The 21,749-nt window shown below is 39.5% G+C and overlaps 1 protein-coding gene and 1 pseudogene across 1 annotated transcript in view; both read left to right on the plus strand.

Moving 5' to 3' along the window:
* The window catches only part of PDSS2 (prenyl (decaprenyl) diphosphate synthase, subunit 2), a 387,297-nt gene that overhangs the window by 63,100 nt on the left and 302,448 nt on the right, over positions 1 to 21,749 (plus strand). The window lies entirely within an intron of this gene.
* On the plus strand, positions 8,411 to 8,880 carry LOC102811714 (annotated as a pseudogene).

Below are 21,749 nucleotides of genomic sequence, written 5' to 3' on the forward strand. Positions count from 1 at the left end.
TGTAAAGTGTTTTGAGACATTTTATAATCATTTTTTGAATTCTTTCTCAGGTATCTCCAAGGCCTGCCCTCCTTCCAGCATGGAGAGAAGGTCTACTTCTGGTTCCTTTGTCTCAGATATTTTATCTTTTTTCTGGACATGTGTCGATGTGGTCATCTGCTTTTGATTCTTGGACATGTTTAATGTTTATCTGTGGCCTCAGTTGGGCCTTTGCCTCGGCAACGCGCTGTTTGGGCCTCAGGCAGGTGGGTTGAGCCTAGGGTGGGCGGTTTGGGCCTCTGGGGACCTGGGCGTCAGCGACCAGGCTGCAGGAGGGTTGGGTCTTGGGCGGTTGTTTTGGGCCTTGGGCTGGTGTTTTGGGCCTCAGGGGCCCTGGGTATCAGCAGCTGGGCATCGGGCGGCTTGGGCCTCAGTGGGCAGGTTGGATGGATTGGGCCTCAGGGGGCCTGTGCCTCGTGGACTGGGCTGAGGGTGGGTTGGGTGTCAGGGGCACTGGGTCTTGGCAAATGGGCTATGCTGCGGTTTGGGCCTCTGGTGCCATGTGCCTCAGTGACCTGGCTATGCGGTGGGTTGGGCCTTGGGGGCCCTGGACCTTGGTGGCGACCGGGCTGTGGGCTGCCTGGGCCGCGAGGTGGCTAGGCGATTTGGACGTTGGTTGGGCCTGGGCCTTTGTGACCAGTCTGTGGGCAGGTTGGGCCTCAGAGCAGGCCTTGGCCTCAGTGGCCGGGCCTGTGCCTTGGACGTTCCTGAGCCTCGGCAGCTTGGCAGAGGGTTGGTCTGGGCCAGGGCAGTAGAAGGCTGGGGGTAATGGCTTCAGGGAGGTAGTGTCTGTATTTGATGATGTAAAAAATGCCTCTCTCAGTCTCTCTGTACCGTGGGTACCCCGAATTTCCTGATATGTGTGCCGATATCTCTCTCTATTTGTTCGGCTTTGTTAGTTTATGCTTCCTTTTCTCTGGAAATGCAGCCTTCTAAGTGGGGTTGCTCTAGCCCTGCATTCCAAGGTCTGCAGGGCGCAGAGGCACTCGCAGGCACGGGCGCGGAAGTGGGAGCCGCGTGCCGGCAGGCAAAAGCTCAAAATGCCTGTAATTCCTTAGCAATTTGATCTTTTAAAAAAACGAGTTCAGAATGTTAGAATATAACATCTTATGTTTGTTCAAGTGCTGTCTGTCTGCTAGACAGAGGTTTCTTATGTGCGATTCCGCCCCTTTTCCCCGAGACTGCCCTACCTGAGCTGCCTGGTCAGGGAAACACCGGAAGTCCTGGCACTTAATTTTTGATTTCTGTGTTAGAGTCATGCATTTTTTTTGGCCATAAATTTTTTTCCCTCTTTTTCAGTTGTATTTCCTTTTTCAAAATACTGTAATTTCTAATCAGTTATTGTTGAATGCTGTGAAGTTAGTTCCAACTCATAGCAACCGTGTACAGGGTTTCCAAGGAACAGCTAGTGGGTTTCAACCAATGACCTGGCTGTTAGTAGTCCAGGGCTTATCCTTCAGCACCGCAACAGTAGGCATTTTTCAAAAAAATAATACAGTATAGGATATTTTCATTTGAAACTGCAAAATTAACATACACAGTTTATAGATGGGTATTTTCATAGCAACCAAATTTAAAACAGTTTTGTTTGAAACACTGGGGTTATAGTCTTATCATTTGATTTGTAGTGTGGCTTTGAAGAATTAAAAATATATATATTATAACTATTTATCATTTTCTTCCAGTGTTCACCAGTTACCAGAGTCTTAACTCAAATCCTGATATTTTGAAAGTTGGTAGATTATTTTAGCATGGATTTTAAGTGCCAGGCTTTTACTTTTCAAGTATTAAGTAGCTGTAAAGGAAATTTCCTTTTTAATTCACTCCTTTGAATTTCTTTTTTTTTTTTTTTTATAAACTTTGAATGTCACCTGCTGCTTTGCTATCAGGGAACTGGAGTCCTTAGATTCAAACTACAATGTGTCCAACTAGGAAGTATTCTTTCCTCTCATTGTCCATAGCTTTTGGAAGGCTGTGCAAAGGCAGAAAGCACATACTGGAACCTATAGGCAGTTGGGTCTTAAGCTGAATGCACTGAAAACAATCTGAATTTCCAGAGTCTTTGGAAAATTCAGAAGGTATAGCCATAGGCCTAGCACCAACACAGGCAGCCCTTGGTGTTGGCTTCTGTAGGGGTAGCTGAAACATTCCAGTTTGTCTTAGCCTCATTCTCTCTCCACAGAGCCATCTCCCTAGTTTCATTCATGTACATTTCTTTCATGGGCCTCTGGCTTCCTGAGCACTTGGCATCATGACCCCTGGTGTAGAGGGAATTGGCCACTACTAGCTTAAGAGCAAGGGAGGCTGAAATCAATACCTGCTGGATTGACTCAGTTATAGTCCCAGACCAAGCAAGACCTGGGTACCTCTTCTGGTAAATGAGACTTTTTACAGTGACATTGAATGTCTGGTAGAAATTTAAATAGCTACTTAATAAGAACTACAGCACTGCCCTTGGCTCCTGGTGTGGAGCAACAGGATAAGCACTGCACTGCTCACCACAAGGTTGGCCATTCAAACCCCCCACCGCACCTTGGGAACTCTACTGGACAGCATTTAACAGCTTAGCACCAGCACCAGCATTCCCCGGTCAGGACTGCTTTTACCTCCAGGACTGCTTACTGCTGTCTCCTATGATTACTCTAAGATTGTTGAAATACTTTACCTGTTGGCAAAAATGATTGAATTTTATAAGTGGTTTATAAAACCACAAATTCCTCATGCTGCCAAAATGTCCCTTTTTGTTGTTGGGTGTGGCACTGTGGGATAATGCACTAGAAACCAAGGTCAGTGGTTCAAATTCACCAGTTGCTCCTCAGAAACTCCTTAACAAGGCACTTAACAACAACAATTATGAACTGTACTGCACCTCTTCCTCTATCAGTGGCCTAAGGGAAGGAGAATGGATTCTTTTAACTCATTGTCTTCAGTGGTGTTCATCTACTGTCATCTCCTCTGGGACCCTGCACAGATTCTCCGGGATTCTGAACCCAAAAGCACTATGACCCTCTGTGATTCTGAACCCAAAGCAATTTGAGTTCCTTTGGCTATACCTTTGCAAAGTTCTTTATGAATAGTCCTAGTTTATCCTTTCCCAGTCTACTGCTTAACTCTCAGAGTATGGTGATTTCCAGCTTGGCTCTATCTGACTTTGGGTTCTTGCCTAGTGAATTAGACCTTCAAGCAGCCACCCAGGTAACGGAAAGGCTTAGCGTTCTGGCCTTAACTATGGCATTAAGCCACACAGTTCTCAATTATGAAATGAAGATTTGGTGATACATGATATTTCAGGTTTCTTCCATCTCTTAAATCGTTCAGACATGCTACTTGCTATCAGTTTGGCAGTAAAAGCAAAAATTGAGAGAAATCCATTTAGGAGTCTGTGACTCAGATGAGATTGCGTAAAAGAAAGTGTTTTGTAAAGGTAGTTTTACCATTATTAAGATATAGCAAGGTTTCTGTTCCAAGCTGCTGGAAATAGGTTAACTTAATTCCTTGCTATATAAATGAGTTGGTGGATGGGTTGGTGTGTAGTGAGGAGGGAATGAATTTAGGAACAGTTGTTGTTGGTAAGTGCCATCCTGTCGGCTCCAACTCATAGCGATCCTATATAGGCTTTCTGAAGAGATGCTGGTAGGTTTGTGGTTAGCAGTCCAGTGCTTATACTATAGAGCCATACCAGGGACTAGGTCTAAAAGCAGTGGGAATTAGTATCTTTTTTCTGATTATTCTAAAATTTCAAATGATGGCATTTGGAAATGATTTCAATACATTTAAAACTGTTTTAAACAGCCACAAAAGTTGCTAAATTTGATGATTTCTGTATCTCTGGAGATGACTTTTGATACCAGTAGTGGTTACGAATCGGGCTGTGAATCTTAAGGTCAGCTGCTCCACGGGAGAAAGATGAGGCTTTCTGCTCCTGTGAAGATTTACAGCCTCAGAAACCCTGTACAGGGTTGCTGTGAGTCAGAACTGACTCCACGGCACATAACCACCACCAACCACTGATTTGTTATTTCTTGTATTTGAGTTTAACTTAACATTGTAGATATCACAAATTTATATCACTTAGGCATACTTCAGTGCATTTTTGAGATTAAGCCAAATGCATAAACCAAGAATTGCCTGAAATTTACATTATAGTGTGTTGATATAAACATCTGAAACTGGATTAAAGACTGCCCACTTTCCATCTCTATACCACTCATCTGTCAGTTTGTCTTACTGTGTGCTGACTTGTGTGTTGCTGTGGTGATATAAGCTATTTTAAAAAATACCAGCAGGGTCACCCATAGTGGATAGGTTTCTGTATAGCTTCCAGACTAAGACAGACTATTATTAAGTGCCATGGAGTCAGTTCTAACTGGATTTTTTTTTTTTTTCCTTTTAAGTTTTTATTGTGAACTGAGTGATAGTCTACATGAGAGAACATCAGCTCTACACCATTGTTTCATTGCAATGATTATAGTCTTCTCCTTGAATCATCATTCAACAGTATTTGCTCCCATTCCTTCTGTTTTGTTTTTTTGGGGGGGATTTTTTTGGGGGTAGGGCAGTATACACAAAAACTCTCAGGAATATATAATCATTTAAACAACCAAAGGGCTTATTCTGCAAGCCTGCCTCCTGGCTGCTAGCACCAAGTCCCTCTCTTTCCATGAGTCCAGAGTCCTCAGCTGCTCTCTCTTTCCATGTCTTCATCTCTGCCTCCATCTCCAGTGTTACTGCTTCTTTAGACAGGGTCCCACATCCTGTTTGTGCTGTTCTCCCTAGGGTCCTAGGGTCCTCTATTTCTGGACTGTAAGATTTACTACTCCCCTATTTTTGTTACAAAACTTCTACCTTTACAGTTGTGACAGTTGCAGTTTGTTATGATAACAATTACTACTGAATCGTAAGAATTTTATTCCCATCTCTTTTCACCAGAACCATCTAGACAAGTCTAAAACTATTCAGTGGGGTCTCTACCTTCCTCCTCACAGTCTTAAGCTAGACTCCATCTTGAAAACTTGTAAGCTAGTCACTTCATGTCTTTATTCTTCCTCATTTAGGTTGCCTGCCCCTATCTACCCTGTATACAGAGGGGGATAGCATTGATACTTGTTGTGAAGACTCCTTCCATCTCAGTTGGTATTTTGAACTACTACATCCATAAGGAGCTCTGGTAGCGTAGTGGTTACGAATCGGGCTGCGAACCTTAAGGTCAGCGGTTCGAAACTACCAGGCGCTCCGCGGGAGAAAGATGAGGCTTTCTACTCCCGTAAAGATTTACACCCTCGGAAACCCTATACAGGGTCGCTATGGGTCGGAACCGACTCGATGGCACATAACAACAACAACAACATCCATAAGTATAGGTCAAATTCATCAAATTGTAACAATTTATACTTGTTTCCTTTATAAAAAATTTTTTTTTAAATCTTCCTCTAGTTGAGTTCTCTATCAATGTATGCTTACAGCTGTTTCTGTATTTCCTTTAATAAAATTTTACTTGCATGGGATATCAAAGATATTGTCCAATGATTTCCACATTCTGTTGGGTCACCTCTCTTTGGAATGGGCACACATACGGATCTCTACCATATCAGTTGACCAGATAGTTATCTTCCAAATTTCTTGGTATAGATGAGTGAGTACCTCCAATGCCGCCTCACTTTCTTGAAAGATTTCAATTTTTATTCCATCAATTCCTAGTGCCTTGTTCTTTGTCAGTTTCTTCAATGAACCTTGGACTTATTCCTTCAGTATCACTGGCTCTAGATCATGTGCTACCTCTTGAAATGGTTGAACATAGCATCGCTATGAATTGGTACTTACTTGATGGCACCTAACAACAACAAAAAGTTGAGTTCTGATTATCAAGCCATCGAGGCTAGGTCAAATGAGTACTATCTGCAAGTCTGAGAATTTTTGTCTCCCCTCACTTCATATCAGCTGGATGCTTCACTCTCAGCTCTAGCTCTCCGTGATTATGTCCTTGTCTATGGGCTTAGGAGTTGCCAGCCAACTGGATTTTGAAAATGTAAAAGGCATGACTGTTTTAGTAATGCTCTTGTAAAATATGTTTGACTTTTATTTTTGTGACATGACATTAAAGCTTCAAAACTTGCAGTAATTGAAAATGTATTTCAAATATGTAATTTAACATTAATCTAGACATGATGAGTCCTCTAGCCAAAAAAAGAAAAAAGAAAAGAGATTCTTTCCTCTGTGTGGGATAGAGAAACAAGAGGAAAGGGGCAGCTAGCCTGTAGTGCAGATTGTTGAGAACTTTGTAAGTGTCTTGAACTTAGGTAGAAAAATCTCTTTATATGAAAATATGATGTGATATTTAGGGTTTTGGTATGCTACTGACAGGTTGTAGAACATAAAATAATGATAACTTGCCATACAAGGCTAATGGTCTGAATGTTTCCAGTACAGACTTCTCCTAATGATCAATCTTGTGAGGGAATTAATTCTTAACTCTTCATAAAAGAATAATCATCTGATGTTTCTTTTATATAGTTTCATTTTAATAATTCAACACATAGTATACATGGAAAATATGTTCACTTCAGTGTAAGAATTTGTTTATTTTTGATACTTATTAGAAAATTATGGTGGCAGTTATGTGCCGTGGAGTCGGTTCCAACTCATAGCGGCTCTGTACAGGGTTTCCGAGGCTGTAAATCTTTATGGGAGCAGAAAGCCTCATCTTTCTCCCATGGAACACCTGGTAGTTTTGAGCTGCTGACCTTGAAGTTCACAGCCCGATTCGTAACCACTACGCTACTAATATGCCTTTTTTCTTTGCATATAGAAAATTAGAAGAAAAATTAGATTTTCTTCTATCAGGGAAAAAGAGGGGATAGGAAAATGAGTTCTAATTTGCACTAAAAAATTTTTTTTTTCATTTTTTTCCTGTTAATTTTAGTTTTTAAAATTTTTATTACACAAATGGTACTTTCCACATTAATAAGCACAAAAATCTCTTTTATTCATATAGATCTAATATATTTATGTTTAATTAGCATAATAAAGGCACTGTGTATATAGATATCTGTAGTTAAATAATTTTCTTTATTTAGCAATATGAATCAGATAGAATTCACTTTGAAGAGTTCAGCTCTGAAAGATCTAAGAATTTCCATGTGTTAGTAGGTGACTAATATGTACTTTCCCTTACTACTCAAATTTGATAATAGGTGAAATATTGGAGGTGTTGTCACTTTCTCTCTAAGCCTTTCAAAATTGTTGAACACTTCTCCAGCTATAGTAAGCACACAGGTATAATTAAAGATATTAAATTATTATTATGTTCAAGTAATTGATTTTAAGTTTGGCAGTTCAAATCCACCAGCTGCTCCTTGAAAGCCCTATAAAAGGGTTGCTCTGAATAAGAACTGACAGAATGGCACTTAACAGTAACAATCTGGTAAGCTAAATTCTTCTAATCACTCACTCTATTGGATTGCCTTCAGTAGTAGACTGGTTCCTAAATGACTTCTCATGCCCAGCTATTTATACACTTTGTTCTCTTCTGCAGATGATAAGTACTTGTTAGGAATGCATAGAAAATTTTGAATACCTATCCCTTTGAACATGATTTTTTTTGGTGAATGTTGTCAGATAGCAAGTTGTCAGTGATTACATTTTTTAGGGAGTAAAATGGAATTAGGTTGTATAGTCATAAAGAGACACTTTCATTTTAATTATATATTCTTAAATATAAAGTAAGATTTGAATTTTTATACTAAACTTGCGATTTCCTATAATTTAAAAAAAATTAAGTTTTTATTGAATTGGTAAATATACACTTTGCATATATAATCTTATAATTCTTTTTAAAATTCTTGACCATTTTCTGATTATAAAAGTAATTCATACTTATTGCATAAAATCTAGAACATTTTGAAATCTTATACATATATCGGAGTCCTGGTGTGGCGCTGCAGGCTAATGCGTCAGACTGCAAGGTCGGTGGTTCAAGCTCACCAGCTGCTCCTTGGAAACCCTATACAGGGTTGCTGTGTGTTGGAATTGACTTGACAGCACTAAACAACAACAGCAAACATATACCAGTGTATTATATCTGTGTGTCTAGATAGGTATATAATTTCAATCAAAATTAGAATTGTATAGTATATAGAATTCTTTTTAGTAGATGTTGTTGTTAAGTGCCGTCGAGTTGGTTCCGACCCATAGTGACCCTGTACAGGGTTTCCGAGGTTGTAAATCTTTATGGGAGCAGAAATACTCATCTTTCTCCCGTAGAGCACCTGGTAGTTTCGAACTGCTGACCTTAAGGTTCATAGCCCGATTCTTAATCACTACGCTACCAGATGTAGTAAGAATTTCTTCTCTAAAAAAGGTATTAATGCTCTGTCTTGTCTGCACTTGGAGCAGCTTTCCTGCCACAGCCCCTCATCCCCTGAAAATGTACACCTGCACCAAATTTGTCTGCACCCCTTCCCTGGTCAGGAGCACCTCTCAGCTTCTGAACCCACCATTGTCTGCAGTGGTGCTGAAACAACCCCAGACACTGACAGATGAGCGCTCCAGCAGCTTGACAGCCCCACCTTCCCTGAACTCACTTCTAGTCGAAGCTTCCAGACCAGCACCATCTCAAGGGACATCAGTACAGCAGCCAAGTTCATCAGGGCTGGGGCTGCCAGAGTTGGAGTGGCTGGCTCTGGAGCTGGGATTGGGACTGTGTTTGGGAGCCTTATCATTGGTTGTGCCAGGAACCCTTCTCTGAAGCAGAAGCTCTTCTACACCATTCTGGGCTTTGCCATCTCGGAGGCCACGGGGCTCTTTTGTCTGATGGTGGCCTTTCTCATCCTCTTCGCCATGTGACGGAGTCATCTCCACTTCCCAAGTTCTTTGTTTTTATGTCTAGTCTGCTCTACATATTCCTTTCCCTGTACCTTCCCAGGCAGCCTGGGAAAAGTAATTGGCTCAGGGTTTGATAGAGGGAAGATAAATAAATGCTGCATTAATAGTAAAAAAAAATTTTTAAAAAGGATAACTGTTATCCTTGACCAAGTCAAACTACTGAAGATTTTTAATTAATGGAATTCAGATTAATGTATGTTGTTGCTGTTAAGTGCCATCAAGTTAGTTCCAACCCATAGCCTGTATAGGGTTTCCAAGGAGCAGCTGGTGAGCTTGAACCACTGACTTTGTGGTTCAAACCGACTTTGCAGTCTAGTGCATTAACCCACAGTGCTACACCAGGACTCTCTCTATTACTACATAAATTTAATTAGCATACCTCTGATTATATGTCTCTCTTCCTTCTACAAAAAAAACAAGAACCTTTTGGCAATCTGATAGGTTACATTTCAGACCTTGAATTAGTAAACAACAGAGTCCCACTCATCCTTGCCTTCTTTATTTCTCAGTTTTCATCTCTGTGATCTCTGTGTTTGCCAAACTGGACTTCTTTAGTTCTTGGAACATATCCTGCTTCCCACCTGTATTTGATCGTGTTTTTATTACCCCAGTCTTTACTAGTGTAAATATTTCTTGTCCTTTAATTAGTATGGTTAGACTATAGGATTTTACTGAGAGTATTTATACTGATATTTATAATTTATATTATATAAATATTTATATGTAGTATTTATATTGAGAAATATACAGAGAAAGGTGTTTGCCTGTCAGTCCAGAAGAAATCAGTGGATGATGGGGGTATCAGCATAGGTAGAGATGAGTAGAATATTGGAGGTTTCAGGTAAGGAACTGGATTAGAACCAGGTATCATAATACATTGCATGAGGAATGTAGGGGCCTTGCCAGGTGAACCCAACCTTAGAGAGTCACAATTGATCAATAATTGGAAAGACTGAACTGTAGACCAAGAATGACCTTAAAGTATCTTCTGATGCAGGGCCTGTTTGGGCAGCATGCTTGGCTGGACAAACGTGGTTATATTAGATTAAGAGATGGAAGAGTCAAAGGCAGATCCTCATAAATTGATAAAGGGCATATAGACCATTAGTTTGAAATTTTAAAAATTTCCTTGTTTATTAAAATTTCAAAATAACTGACCAGCTAATCTTGGGAATCATAGTATTATCAACTTTTATCTAGACAAGAAAAGTTTGTAAAACAAGCTCTTATATATTGTTGCTATTTCACAAGAAGGAAAACAAAAACATTCTAACAGCAAAGTATAGAAATTAATGTAGAATAAAGGACACTTTTTGAAAAATTGAACAGCACTTTATAGTTCTATTTTTCTTACTTTGCTATGCACCATTGTAAACTTGGTTGTGCATCAGTGTTTGGGGAATTTCTGGTATAGATGTTGTTGTTAAGTGCTGACCCATAGCAACCTTGTATAGGGTTTCTGAGGAGCAGCTGGTGAGCTTGAACTGCTGACCTTGCAATTCAAACGACTTTGTAGTCCAGCACATTAACCTACAGCGCCACACCAGGACTCTGGTATAGACACGTTGTTGTTAAGTGCTGTCGAGTTGGTTCCAATCCATAGCGACCCTATTTAGGGTTTCCGAGGAGCAGTTGGTGAGCTTGAACCAACAACCTTGCAGTTCACATGGCTTTGCAGTCTGGAGCATTAACCCACAGTGCCACACAGATATTTCTAAAAGTTAGAAGAAGGGATGGTCATAATTACTTGGATAGACCAAGAGTGGGAAAGAAGGAGGAGAAACTAGTGCCATTGAAAGGATAATGTTTGGGAAAGAACACTTTGATGGAAGTGAACATGATTGGTTTTAGAAATATTGACTACTATCCAGGTTGAAGTTAAGCAGGCAGTTAGAGATTCAACCTGGAGATAAAAATTTAGACATCTTCAGCCTTGAGGTGATAGCAACACCCCTGCAAAAGGGCTATGTTTCCTGAGGGAAGTATGTAGTAGATAGGGCAAAGAGTACTTTATCTGATATTTTAGGGCATGGACTCAGAAACCAAACTTGGTATGAATCTGAGCTTTGTCACTTACTAACTGACTGACTTTATATTATAATAGTATCTACATAAGATAAATGAGTTTATCTTATGTAAAATAGATATTTTTTACATAATAGACTATTGCTTGGCAAGTAATAAATGACCTGTGAGTGTTAGCAATTTTTATTAGTTTGTGAATTAAAATTACTTCTGCTTCTGGATATCTTAGGTATGTAGTTGGTAGTGGCACACCATGACTCTTCTGAAGAAAATGGATCAGTTCCAAAATTTCATATTATAAAAATCATGGGAGAGCTATGGACACAGAGGAGAAAAGAGAGGAACTCAAGTGTGAAGGAGGAAATACTCTTTTTTATGCCATCTGAGATGGCCAACTGTTTTATTGTTCTATTTTTGTTTTGTTTTTTAATCTGAGACCAGTGGCCAAGTGTGGACATGGTCTTAGAATCAGATTTGGTCAAGGTAGAGGGAGTCTGAAATCAGAAGAGCTTTTAACAGTTGTGTGGGCTGGTGTGACAGATGGAAATTTAGAAGAGCCCAAAATGCACAGCCTCTTTCCCCACTAGACACTTGCTGAGTGCGGGGGCAGTGTGGGTGGCTGGGGCTGCACTGGAAAAGCAGAGTGCAGTGTTGGGCGCAGTTTCATGGTGATTATGAGCCTTGCTAGATTAGTGCTTCTGAAACTCTTTGATTTTGGAACCACTTAACTATCTTCAAGATTATTGGAGACCCCAAAGAAATCTTGTTTATGTGGGTTGTATCTCTTGGTTTTTACTATTCAGGAACTCTAATTCTAATTGAAATAATATTTATTAATTAGTTTTAAAGTAAGCTTACTGCATACAAATGAATAGACATATATTATAAATTACATTTTCCAAATCAAAAAGAATATGAGGGAGAAGAGTAATACTGGTTTATATTTTCTGCAAATCCCTTTACTGTCTGGTTTGGTAGGGGCAGCTGAATTTGCATAGTAGTTTCTGCCTTCAGTCTGTTGCAGTGTGTTGATTTGGTTGAAGTAAATGAAGACTGTACAGCCTCATACAGATAACTAGCTGGAAAAAGGAGCAGTAATTTAATCATCTTTGCTGATAATTGTGGATATTGTCCTTGGATACTACCAAAACTTCACAGGTGGTAGTTTCTGAAAGGTCAATTACAATATGGAATCTGAAACCATATTAAGGAACTTTTGCTACTTTATGGCACTGAAATTCATTGTTTTATCTTGTACTTTGAATGAATCAACCTTCTACCCATCCATAATTTTGTATCACATATTGGTCATTTGGGCTCCTGGATACTGCTTTAGGATAAACACTGAACTGCTAACCACAAGGTCAGCAGTTCAAATACATCCATATAGGGTCACTACGAGACAGAACTGACTCAGTGGCACTTAATAACTACATTGTTGATTTGGAAATGATAGTTCACTGAGGTATGACTTTTGCATATTAACATGTTTCATTTTATGAAACCAACAAAAGTCATACTTGTTAATATCACCGTTGACATGATGAGAACAGTTAAAAGTAGTAGAAAACTGTCAAGGTTTTAGAGTCTGATCCAACTTTCACACAATTCTAATTTTTTCTGAAAGTTTGAATTTTATCACTGGCAACAAATGTTGTTATTTATGTCCCTTAAAGTCAGAGGATCAATGTATTTATTTAAAAAAAAAAAAAAATACACCAAATACCCAAGTTGAAAGACCATAATTTCTCTACCAGCTGTTCTTTTAGGGGAATGGTATTTCATGAGGAAAAAAAGCAACTAGTTGAGTTTGGAGCTCACATAAGTGCTTTTCCATATTACAACTACCATATTTAATACAGGGAGTGTGGTGGCTCCATATGATAAACTCTGTACTATGAACCACAAGGCCTGCAATTCAAGCCCACCAACTGCTCGAATTGTCCGCCAACCGCTCCTCAGGGGAATGAGTCTGAACCGACTGGATGGCATTTAACAATAACAACAACATATTTAATACAGACAAAGTCCTTTTTTTTTTTTTTTTTTTTTAACTTTTCATTTTGTAACTTGGATTATAAAATATGTGTATTCTGGAATCAAGATTTAATAAATGAAAAGTAATCATTTTTACTGCTTCCTCAAAGCCATTCTTAAAAGGAACTGACTTTTGTTTTAGCTTTGAGTGCATAGCACTGAAGAATGCAATTGTACTGTTTGATGTCACTGCCTTGATTCATGTTGGACTATCTGCAGTTTTATCTACCTTTACTTTTGAACCATCAGTGAAAATAAAAAAGGCAAATGTTTTAGTAGTGTTATACTATGGATTTGATCTTATGTTGTTGTTGTTGTTAGGTCATCGAGTCAGTACCAACTCATAGCAACCCCGTGCACAATAGAACAAAACACTGCCAGGTCCTGCGCCAACCTCAAAATTGTTGTTATGTGTGAGCCCACTGTTGCTGTGACTGTACCATTCTGTCTCATCTCATTGGGGGTCTTCCTCTTTTTTTCTGAGCTTCCACTTTACTAAGCATGATGTCCTTCTCCAGGGACTGGTCCCTCCTGACAATATGTCCTAAGTATGAGAGATGAAATCTGGCTTCCAAGGAACATTTATTCTGGCTATACTTCCTCCAACACAGATCTGTTTGTTCTTTTGGTAGTCCATGGTACTTTTAACATTCTCCTGCAACACTGTAACTCAAATGCATCAATTCTTGTGCCGTCTTCCTTATTCACTGTCCAACTTTCGCATGCATATGAGGTGATTGAAAATACCCGGGCTTGGGTCAAGAGCACCTTAGGCTTCAAAGTGAAATCTTTGCTCTTGGACATTTTAATGAGGTTTTGTGCAGCAGATTTGCCTAATGCAATACGTCATTTGATTTCTTGACTGCTGCATCCATGAGTGTTGGTTTATTCGAGCAAAATGGAGTCATTGACAATGTCAGTCTTTTCTCCACTTATATGGATGTTATTTATTGGTCCAGTGATGAGGATTTTTGTTTTCTTTACATTGAGGTGAAGACCATACTGAAAGCTGTGGCCTTTGATCTTCATCAGTAAGTATTTTAAGTCATCTTTGCTTTCAGCAAGCAAGGTTGTATCATCTGCATATCACAGGTTGTTAATAAATCTTGCTCCCATCCTGATGCCATGTTCGTCATCATATAATCCAGCTTTTCGGATTATTCATTCAGCATACAGATTGAATAAGTGTGGTGAAAGAATATATAACCCTGGCGCACACCTTTCCTAATTTTAAGCCATTCAGTGTCCTTTGTTCTGTTCAAACAGCTGCCTCATGGTCTATGTACAAGTTCCTCATGATTTCTGCATTCATTTGGGTCATTTCTCTTAGGAGTGGGCACAAATATAGATCTTTTCCAGTCAGTTAGTCTGATAGCTTTCTTCCGGATTTCTCATGGACTCCTTATATCTCAGGGACCCTTGGTGAGTTGCAGACTATATTTTGAGAACCATTAACCTGGAGGAAGAGGTTCAGGTATGGTGCTATAGGATAAGCACTGTACTGCTAACCGCAACATTGATGATTCAAACCCACTAGCTGCTCCTCAGAAAGCCTATGTAGGGTCACTATGAGTTGGAACCAACTTGACAGCATTTAACAACAATAACAATCTAGAGGAAAGAGCCTGCAGCAAGCATGAGAGTTTCATCCTTGAGACATTTGAAAATAGAAGTGAATCGAATCTAACTAAAGCTACAAGCCAGACCGAACTCAGTTCAATTTCTGTCTTCCTAATAGAGGAAAGATCAAACCTCTGTGGGGGAAAAAAAAACATTAATTTCAGTCTCTTATAGCTATTCGGGTCAGTACCGACTCGCTGGCACCTAACAACAACAAAAACAACAGCTATTCTATATACAACGTTTCACATGCAGCCAAATAGTCTGAGCTACTTTTGCTTCTTAACATGAGGGAATAACAGGTTCAGGCATTCCTTTTATAAAAAATTCTAAAACTGGGAAACAACTGTCTTCCCATATTGGAAAACAGGCAGCATGGCAGTGAAAGAAAGGAAACTCACTGAGAGGTGAGCTAGCTCTAGGATTGCTCTGGCTTTCTTCCTGAAAGCAGTTTCCAGATCATGGTAGAGAGACTGGAAACCCAAACAAATTCAAATGGTATTGCTAAGTGTTCAAGAGTTATGGAGGCCTTGGTGGCTAGAATTTGCAAGGCAGTGTACCAGAGAGAAGGAGCTCTGGCGTTGCTGCAGGTTAAGCATTGGGCTACCAACTACAAGTTTGGCAGTTCAAACCCACCAACTGCTTTGCTGGGTGAAAGATGAAGTGGTCTGTTCCTATAAAGATTCACAGTCTTGGAAACCCTGTGAAGCAGTTCTACTCTGTCCTCTAGGGTCTCTGTGAGAAAGAACCAACTAGATGGCAGTGAGTTTGTGTTAGCTCTGCAGAGAAAGAGCTTAGAAATATATATCAGAATCCCTTTGAGTTCTGCCCATGAGTAGGTTGAATCTCCATGGGGCTGGGCAAAGCACAACTTCTAAGGGGAACAATTACTGAGGAGCTAACTCTAAGCCAAACAGTTTCTACAGCTCAGTCTAGACTGGAAAACATTTGAGTTCCCATCAGCCAGAGTTGAAGATGTAGGGTATACAGAGGAGACTTCAGAAGGGTCATACCTTTGTAGTTCAGCTCTAGCATAAAGGCTACTCTAGGAATACCCAGAACCCTGGTGTGGCACTGTAGGATAAGTACTGGACTGCTAACCATAAGGTTGGCAGTCCAAACCCAACAGGTACTTCTGAGAAACACTATATAGTGTCCCTATGAGTTGGCATCAACTTGATGGCACATAACAAGGAACACCCAAAAATAAGCTTCACAAGGATCGAATGCACTCACAAGTAATATTAACTGTCTTTTAGAACAAAGTGCAATCCCGTTGACAGAAATAAAAAATAATAACTATTAACAACTAAAAATCAGTAATAATTCACATATTGCAAAAAAAAGCAATCTCTAGACTAACCAATAAGCAGCAAAACATAGCTCATAACCAGAATTTAAAATCAATCAATAGAAACACATTCAGAAATGACAGAGATTATGGAATTAGTAGACAAACATGTTAGAACAGCTATAATGCACAGTCCCATACAAAGTAAAACATGAACATTATAAGTAGAAATATGAGAGATATAAAGAATTAAATGAAAATTCTATAGATAAAAATATAAAGTATATAAAAGGAATTTTACTGGATGAGATTACAGATATGTTAGATACTTCCAAAGAAATGATTAGTGATCTTGAAAAATGAAAATATGAGTGAACCTCAAAAAGTTCATGGAAAAATTGGATTAAAAGATATGGAATTTTTCCATCTTGTTTTTGTAGCCCCCTTATAATAATGACTATCCAAAATAAAGCTTAAGAGAAAGAAGAGTAAAAAAATTAACCGCCTTATTGATACTTTTGCCAACCAAGTGATTTAAAACTGTAGTATCAGAGAGCAGGAGGCAGAAAAGACTATCTGAAGAAATAATGTTCCTAAATCTTACAAATTTGATGGAAATTCTAAACCAGATCAAAGAAGTCCAAAGAAAATCACATTATGATATATTACAATCAAATCACTAAAAATGAGTGATGAAGAAAAAAATCTTAAATTCAATAAGAGAGAAAAAAAGTGGACACATTTATTACAGAGAAACAAAGACAATAACACACCAATGTCAATCAGAAAGTATGGAAACCAGAAAATAGAATGACGTGTTTAAGGTAATGAAAAGGAAAAAAACAAAACAAACCCAGAACCTGCCATCCTGGATTACCGTGCCCACTGAACATTGTTATTGTTGTAGTTGTTAGGTGCCGTCAAGTCAGTACCTATTCATTGTGACTCTGCACAACAGATGACGCATGACCCGGTCCCGTGCCGTTCGTAAAATTGTTGTTACATTTGAGCCCGTTGCTGCTGCCACTGTGACAATTTGTCTCTTTTTCACTGACCCTCCACTTTACCAAGCATGATGTCCTTCAGAGACTGGTCCCTCCTGAATATACATTCAAAGTATGAGAGATGAAGTCTGGCCATCCCGGCTTCTAAAGGAGCATTCCAACACAGATTTGTTTGTTCTTCTGGCAATCCATGGTACTTACGTGTGTGTATGTGAATTGAGTGAAGGTTTACAAACAGGATCATCAGTTTTCCATTCAACAAATCATACACTTTGCTTCATCTCAATTACTGAAATCCCCTCCATGTAACAACAGCTATCCCAAGTCCTCCCTGTGCTCCCTATTTGCATTTCACTCACCTTCCCATCAGGTAAATGTTGCTCTTTTGATTTTGAATGATTGACCATTCCATGGTACATTCCATTCTAGTGGGCTACAAGAGTGAGTTCTTCTCAAGACCTGAAGTGTGGTCAAGGGCCATAGTCTCAGGTTCCTCCATTTTCTTTCTGGTCAGTAAACCTGGTCTCCCCCCCACCCCCATTAATTTTGAGTTTTGTTCCACATTGTGCCCCACTCTATTTGGTACCCTTTAATGCGTTCCCTTCCAGAACAGTTGGTAGTGGTAGCTGGCCACCGTCTAATTATTTTGGTCTCAGAGTTGTGGAAACTGATGTTAACATGTTTCACTAGACCATTGGACCAATTGATTCTAACACTCTTCAATTTTATCACTCTTTTTTCATCCACACATGGAGAGACCCTTTGATGACTGCTCATGAGCTTTCAAGATTCCAAACACTATTCACCCAAGTAACATGTAGAACATTGTCTTTGTGGACTATTTTATGCCAGTTGACCATGGAGCCCCATGAGACTATGATCTTGAGTTCTCAGGTCCAGTAACTCATTGCTTTAAGATGTTTGATAATATCTAAGAACTTTTCATAATTTTGCCCGCTGTGTGCTCTACCACATTCATAGTTGTGTTTGCAGGAAAGTAAATACTCATGTGCAAATGTCCTCTTTCAAACTCATATATATAAGAGGACATTTGCACATGAATATTTACTTTCCTGTAAACACAACTATGTGTCTATATATTATATATATATAATTAATATATAAATGGGGGAGGGGTCCTGGTGTGGTGCTGTGGGGTAAAGTACTGGACCTCAAGGTTGCTTTGAACTACAAGGTCAGGTCAGTTGTTCAAATTCACCAGTTGCTCCTTGGAAACACTGTTCATATGTATAAATGGAGTCCTGGTGTGGCTCAGTGGGTTAATGTGCTGAGCTGCAAGGTTGGTTTGAACTGCAAGGTCAGTGGTTCAAGCTCATCAGTCATTCCTAGGAAACTCTATACAGGATCACTGTGGGTCGGAACCGATTCGAAGGCATTTCACAACAACAGTATATTAATTACATATACATATATGTATATATCCCTCTTTTCCTCCCTTACCCTTTCAGCTTATGTCTCAATCCATGTATCTATGCACAGAATACTTGTTCCAAGATTGTGTCTGTATCACTATTTACCTCTATTCCCTTTAGCCCCTGCATGCCTCCCTGTGTCTTCACTTGTCTTCATCATAATGCTGCTACCCTTGTATGTTGCCCTTGTATGTTGTTGTATATTACCCTCCCCATCTTCTTGTATGTTACCCTCCCCATTATCCAAGTTAACGAGTCTACCCTCTAGCCAGTGAATACTCTCCCATCCCTCTCACCTCAGGTAACCATCAAAGAATGTTTCTTTTAATATGATAAACTTTTCTTAAGTTTTAGTCTCATACAGTATTTGCCTTTTCGTGATTGACTAATTTCACTCAACATAATGTCCTCCAGGTTCATCCATGTTCTAAGGTGTTTTACATATTCATTGTTAATCTCCATGGTACTTTAATTTTCTTCTCCAACACCATAGCTCAAATGCACCAATTCTTCTATTGTCTTCCTTATTCACTGTCCAATTTTCACATGCATATCTTCCATAAATGGGCGTGAAATGCATTTTCAGACAAAGTAAAATTAGAATTCGTCAGCAGCAGACCACCACTACAAGAAATATTATAAACAAGGTTCTCATGTAGAAGGAAATGTTACCCATTGGAAACTTCTAAACTACTCAAAACAATGAAGAGTGCTGGAAATGGTAAATATATGGGTGAATATCAGAGAGTTCTTTTTCATCATTAAAGATTGAAAAAAATGATAATGTATTGTAGAACTTATACCATGTGGGAAAGTAAAAATGTATACAAACAATAGGACAAAGGATAGTGTCAGGGACTGTCCTTGACATAGTTGTGTTGTTCACGAGTGTTTGGTTCACGAGGAGGGGAGATCCAGCGGCGATAGAGATAGCAAAAGAATACACAGACAGACAGAAGGAGTGGGACAATGAGGCACCCCGAAACCAGGGTGGCTGTATCACTGGTGGGCAGACTTAGGACTACAGGCATCGTGGCCTCTGCAGGCAGCAACTCACTGCCCTGCAATCTTTACTGCATGCCCTCCAAGCCATAATGCACACCTGGGCCAACCTGGACCTCTGTTTTATTTAGGGGAGGAGCTTCACACCAGGCTGGGAGGGACTAAGACAAGGTACAGCTGACATCAGTAATTTTCCAGACATTCAGGTAACTTTACATCGTACTTCGCTAGTTCGAATCCCAGGCCCGCAACTTGGTTTCTCAGGCTCAATTAACATATCTATAGCCCCTGAGCTCAATTGGGGCAAGGTGAAAGGGAAGGACAAAAGGCTTGGGCGGAATCCCGCTGTTTTCGCTTCCTGAGCCAGGTTTTCAGGAACTTGGCTGAAAAGCTATCACCTGGAACTTAGGGAAGATGGCTTTTTTGTCTGTAGAACAAAGAACTGGGAAGTAGCTAAACTATTTTCAGTTAATCTTTTGGAGAAAGGCTTGACCTTGCAACCTTTACAGTCTGGGCTTTTAGGAAAATATTACATTTATCTGTGGGCATTAAGGGCTCATGTTTGGAATTAATAAATATAACTGAACACTAAGATGAAAAACAATTTGCCATTAACTGCCAAGTGGCTAGATCTGTTCCTCAGAGCCTGCGACCTGTAACACTCGGGCCTATAGGGCCTCGAACTTCTGACCAGGCCTACACGGTCTGCAACAGGATAGGAGAGGGAAACAAAAGTATACTGTTGAAAGGTTAATACATTATACATGAATGAATAGTATTTGAGGAGGCATCAAAAAGTTCATGGGAAAATTCCAGTTTTAATTCCATTGTTAGGTGTGGAGCAGTAAAAGAAGAAACCAAAACAGAGGCTAAGCAGATGAAAACAGGCTAAGTTTCAAGAAGGGGAGTACCAACTATGAGGCTGTTTTCTCCCATAAAGCTTCATAGTTTCAGAAATCCTAAGAAGCAGTTCTACTCTGTGTTTGTTGTTGTTAAGTGCCATAGAGTCGGTTCCAGCCCACAGCGACCCTGTGTAGGGTTTCCGAGGAACAGCTTGTGATCTTGAACCGCCGACCTTCTGGTTCAAACTGACTTTGCAGTCCAGCGCATTAACCCACAGCACCACACCAGGACTTTTCCCTATATAGAGTCGTGTTGTGATACTGTAAACAGTGGACTGCTGACTTTTATCAAATTTAGCCATCAATCATTAAAGCCAGTGATGATGAAATTGAAGAATTCTGCCAACTTCTTCAGTCTTCAGTTTGAAATTAATCAAACATGCAATCAAGATGCATTTATAATTACTGGTGATTTGAATGTGAAAGTTGAAAACGAAGAAGGATTCATAGTTAGAAAATATGGTGGCCTTGGTGATAGAAACAGTAGAATTTTGCAAGACCAATGATTTATTCACTGCAAAAACCTTTTAAAAACAAAATAAAAGCAATTGTGCACACCAGATGGAATGCATAGGAATCAAACTGATTGCATCTTTGGAAAGAGACAATGGCAAAGCTCCATATCATCAGCCTAAATAAGGTCAGGGGAAGACTGGAACAGACCATCAATTGCTCATATGCAAGTTCAGGCTGAAGCTGAAGATAATTAAAGCAAGTTCACAAGAGCCAAAATATGACCTTAATATATCCCATCTGAACTTAGCGATCATCTGAAGAACAGATTTGATGCATTAGACTCTAATGACCGAAGACTAGAAGAGTTGTCAGATGACATCAAGAGCATCATATATGAGGAAAGCAAAAAGTCCTAAAAAATACAGGAAAGAAAGAAAAGACCAAAATGGATGTAAGAAGAGGCACTGAAACCTGGTCTTTAATGTAGAGTAGCTTTAGTGACTAAAAGATATGAGGAAGTGCAAGAGCTTAACAGAGAATTTCAAAGGGCAGCTCAAAAGCATAAAGTCAAATATCATAAAGTGATGTGCAAAGACCTGGAATTAAAAAATCAAAAGGAAAGGACTTAGCATTTCTCAATATCAAAGAGTTGAAGAAAATTGAAAAGGACTTAGCAATTCTCAACATCAAAGGATTGAGGATTCGATAGACAAAATATTGAATGACACAGAAAGCATCCAAAGAAGACGGAAGGAATACAGAGTCACTGTACAAAAATAATTAGTCGATGTCCAATCATTTCAAGAGGTACCATATGATCAAGAACTGATGATACTGAAGGAAGAAGTCCAAGATGCACTGATCTTCCTTGTTGTGAAATGCCATTGAGTCAGTTCTGATCCATAGCGACCCTGTATAGGGTTTCCAAGGAGGAACTGGTATGCTTGAACTGTCAACCTTGCGATTCAAACTATCTGTGCAGTTCAGCACATTAACCCATAGTGCCACACGGCATATGTATATTATCCTATCACAGACAGTGTTGTACTGTAAGAGAGAT

This window comes from Chrysochloris asiatica, unplaced genomic scaffold, assembly GCF_000296735.1.
Source record: "Chrysochloris asiatica unplaced genomic scaffold, ChrAsi1.0 scaffold00027, whole genome shotgun sequence".
Classification (NCBI taxonomy): Eukaryota; Metazoa; Chordata; class Mammalia; order Afrosoricida; family Chrysochloridae; genus Chrysochloris; species Chrysochloris asiatica.